A 4,741-nucleotide genomic window follows, 5' to 3' on the forward strand; every position below is an offset into this window, starting at 1 on the left:
CTGATGACACTGGAGCCAATGATTGGGCAGGACTCTGCAGGTCTGCAACTGATGACAATGGAGCCAATGATTGGGCAGGACTCTGCAGGTCTGCAACTGATGACACTGGAGCCAATGATTGGGCAGGACTCTGCAGGTCTGCAACTGATGACACTGGAGCCAATGATTGGGCAGGACTCTGCAGGTCTGCAACTGATGACACTGGAGCCAATGATTGGGCAGGACTCTGCAGGTCTTCAACTGATGACACCGGAGCCAATGATTGGGCAGGACTCTGCAGGTCTGCAACTGATGACACCGGAGCCAATGATTGGGCAGGACTCTGCAGGTCTGCAACTGATGACACCGGAGCCAATGATTGGGCAGGGCTGTGCAAGTCTGCAACTGATGACACCGGAGCCAATGATTGGGCAGGGCTGTGCAAGTCTGCAACTGATGACACCGGAGCCAATGATTGGGCAGGGCTGTGCAGGTCTGCAACTGATGACAATGGAGCCAATGATCGGGCAGGACTCTGCAGGTCTGCATCTGATGACACTGGAGCCAATGATCGGGCACGACTCTGCAGGTCTGCGACTGATGACACTGGAGCCAATGATCGGGCAGGACTCTGCAGGTCTGCAACTGATGACACTGGAGCCAATGATCGGGCAGGACTCTGCAGGTCTGCGGCTGATGACACTGGAGCCAATGATCGGGCAGGACTCTGCAGGTCTGCGGCTGATGACACTGGAGCCAATGATCGGGCAGGACTCTGCAGGTCTGCGGCTGATGACACTGGAGCCAATGATCGGGCAGGACTCTGCAAGTCTGCGACTGATGACACTGGAGCCAATGATCTGGCAGGACTCTGCAGGTCTGCGACTGATGACACTGGAGCCAATGATCGGGCAGGACTCTGCAAGTCTGCGACTGATGACACTGGAGCCAATGATCGGGCAGGACTCTGCAAGTCTGCAACTGATGACACTGGAGCCAATGATCGGGCAGTTCTGTGCAAGTCTGCAACTGATGACACTGGAGCCAATGATCGGGCAGGACTCTGCAGGTCTGCAACTGATGACACTGGAGCCAATGATCGGGCAGGACTCTGCAGGTCTGCAACTGATGACACTGGAGCCAATGATTGGGCAGGACTCTGCAGGTCTGCAACTGAAGACACTGGAGCCAATGATTGGGCAGGACTCTGCAGGTCTGCAACTGATGACACTGGAGCCAATGATTGGGCAGGACTCTGCAGGTCTGCAACTGATGACACTGGAGCCAATGATTGGGCAGGACTCTGCAGGTCTGCAACTGATGACACTGGAGCCAATGATTGGGCAGGACTCTGCAGGTCTGCAACTGATGACACTGGAGCCAATGATTGGGCAGGGCTGTGCAGGTCTGCAACTGATGACACTGGAGCCAATGATTGGGCAGGACCCTGCAGGTCTGCAACTGATGACACTGGAGCCAATGACTGGGCAGGACCCTGCAGGTCTGCAACTGATGACACTGGAGCCAATGACTGGGCAGGACCCTGCAGGTCTGCAACTGATGACACTGGAGCCAATGACTGGGCAGGACTCTGCAAGTCTGCAACTGATGACACTGGAGCCAATGATTGGGCGGGACTCTGCAAGTCTGCAACTGATGACACTGGAGCCAATGATTGGGCAGGGCTGTGCAAGTCTGCAACTGATGACACTGGAGCCACTGATTGGGCAGGGCTGTGCAAGTCTGCAACTGATGACACTGGAGCCAATGATTGGGCAGGACTCTGCAAGTCTGCAACTGATGACACTGGAGCCAATGATTGGGCAGGACTCTGCAAGTCTGCAACTGATGACACTGGAGCCAATGATTGGGCAGTTCTGTGCAAGTCTGCAACTGATGACACTGGAGCCAATGATTGGGCAGGACTCTGCAAGTCTGCAACTGCTGACACTGGAGCCAATGATTGGGCAGGACTCTGCAGGTCTGCAACTGATGACACTGGAGCCAATGATTGGGCAGGACTCTGCAGGTCTGCAACTGATGACACTGGAGCCAATGATTGGGCAGGACTCTGCAGGTCTGCAACTGATGACACTGGAGCCAATGATTGGGCAGGACTCTGCAAGTCTGCAACTGATGACACTGGAGCCAATGATTGGGCAGGACTCTGCAGGTCTGCAACTGATGACACTGGAGCCAATGATTGGGCATGGCTCTGCAGGTCTGCAACTGATGACACTGGAGCCAATGATTGGGCAGGGCTCTGCAGGTCTGCAACTGATGACACTGGAGCCAATGATTGGGCAGGACTCTGCAGGTCTGCAACTGATGACACTGGAGCCAATGATTGGGCAGGACTCTGCAGGTCTGCACCTGATGACACTGGAGCCAATGATTGGGCAGGACTCTGCAGGTCTGCAACTGATGACACTGGAGCCAAAGATTGGGCAGGACTCTGCAGGTCTAGGTCTGCAACTGATGACACTGGAGCCAATGATTGGGCAGGACTTTGCAGGTCTGCAACTGATGACACTGGAGCCAATGATTGGGCAGGACTCTGCAGGTCTGCAACTGATGACACTGGAGCCAATGATTGGGCAGGACTCTGCAAGTCTGCAACTGATGACACTGGAGCCAATGATTGGGCAGGACTCTGCAAGTCTGCAACTGATGACACTGGAGCCAATGATTGGGCAGGACTCTGCAGGTCTGCAACTGATGACACTGGAGCCAATGATTGGGCAGGACTCTGCAGGTCTGCAACTGATGACACTGGAGCCAATGATTGGGCAGGACTCTGCAGGTCTGCAACTGATGACACTGGAGCCAATGATTGGGCAGGACTCTGCAGGTCTGCAACTGATGACACTGGAGCCAATGATTGGGCAGGACTCTGCAGGTCTGCAACTGATGACACTGGAGCCAATGATTGGGCAGGACTCTGCAGGTCTGCAACTGATGACACTGGAGCCAATGATTGGGCAGGACTCTGCAGGTCTGCAACTGATGACACTGGAGCCAATGATTGGGCAGGGCTGTGCAGGTCTGCAACTGATGACACTGGAGCCAATGATTGGGCAGGACCCTGCAGGTCTGCAACTGATGACACTGGAGCCAATGACTGGGCAGGACCCTGCAGGTCTGCAACTGATGACACTGGAGCCAATGACTGGGCAGGACCCTGCAGGTCTGCAACTGATGACACTGGAGCCAATGATTGGGCAGGACTCTGCAGGTCTGCAACTGATGACACTGGAGCCAATGACTGGGCAGGACTCTGCAGGTCAGTCCTGCAGGTCTGCAACTGATGACACTGGAGCCAATGACTGGGCAGGACTCTGCAAGTCTGCAACTGATGACACTGGAGCCAATGATTGGGCAGGACTCTGCAGGTCAGCAACTGATGACACTGGAGCCAATGATTGGGCAGGGCTGTGCAAGTCTGCAACTGATGACACTGGAGCCAATGATTGGGCAGGACTCTGCAGGTCTGCAACTGATGACACTGGAGCTAGTGATTGGGCAGGGCTCTGCAGGTCTGCAACTGATGACACTGGAGCCAATGATTGGGCAGGGCTCTGCAAGTCTGCAACTGATGACACTGGAGCCAATGATTGGGCAGGACTCTGCAAGTCTGCAACTGATGACACTGGAGCCAATGATTGGGCAGGACTCTGCAAGTCTGCAACTGATGACACTGGAGCCAATGATTGGGCAGGGCTGTGCAAGTCTGCAACTGATGACACTGGAGCCAATGATTGGGCAGGACTCTGCAAGCCTGCAACTGATGACACTGGAGCCAATGATTGGGCAGGACTCTGCAAGTCTGCAACTGATGACACTGGAGCCAATGATTGGGCAGGACTCTGCAAGTCTGCAACTGATGACACTGGAGCCAATGATTGGGCAGGACTCTGCAAGTCTGCAACTGATGACACTGGAGCCAATGACTGGGCAGTTCTGTGCAAGTCTGCAACTGATGACACTGGAGCCAATGATTGGGCAGGACTCTGCAGGTCTGCAACTGATGACACTGGAGCCAATGATTGGGCAGGACTCTGCAAGTCTGCAAGGACTCTGCAGGTCTGCAACTGATGACACTGGAGCCAATGATTGGGCAGGACTCTGCAAGTCTGCAACTGATGACACTGGAGCCAATGATTGGGCAGGACTCTGCAAGTCTGCAACTGATGACACTGGAGCCAATGATTGGGCAGGACTCTGCAAGTCTGCAACTGATGACACTGGAGCCAATGATTGGGCAGTTCTGTGCAAGTCTGCAACTGATGACACTGGAGCCAATGATTGGGCAGGACTCTGCAGGTCTGCAACTGATGACACTGGAGCCAATGATTGGGCAGGACTCTGCAGGTCTGCAACTGATGACACTGGAGCCAATGATTGGGCAGGACTCTGCAGGTCTGCAACTGATGACAGTGGAGCCAATGATTGGGCAGGACTCTGCAAGTCTGCAACTGCTGACACTGGAGCCAATGATTGGGCAGGACTCTGCAGGTCTGCAACTGATGACACTGGAGCCAATGATTGGGCAGGACTCTGCAAGTCTGCAACTGATGACACTGGAGCCAATGATTGGGCAGGACTCTGCAAGTCTGCAACTGATGACACTGGAGCCAATGATTGGGCAGTTCTGTGCAAGTCTGCAACTGATGACACTGGAGCCAATGATTGGGCAGGACTCTGCAGGTCTGCAACTGATGACACTGGAGCCAATGATTGGGCAGGACTCTGCAGGTCTGCA

The sequence above is a fragment of the Ambystoma mexicanum genome, chromosome 10, assembly GCF_040938575.1.
Source record: "Ambystoma mexicanum isolate Mex_15411 chromosome 10, UKY_AmexF1_1, whole genome shotgun sequence".
Classification (NCBI taxonomy): domain Eukaryota; kingdom Metazoa; phylum Chordata; class Amphibia; order Caudata; family Ambystomatidae; genus Ambystoma; species Ambystoma mexicanum.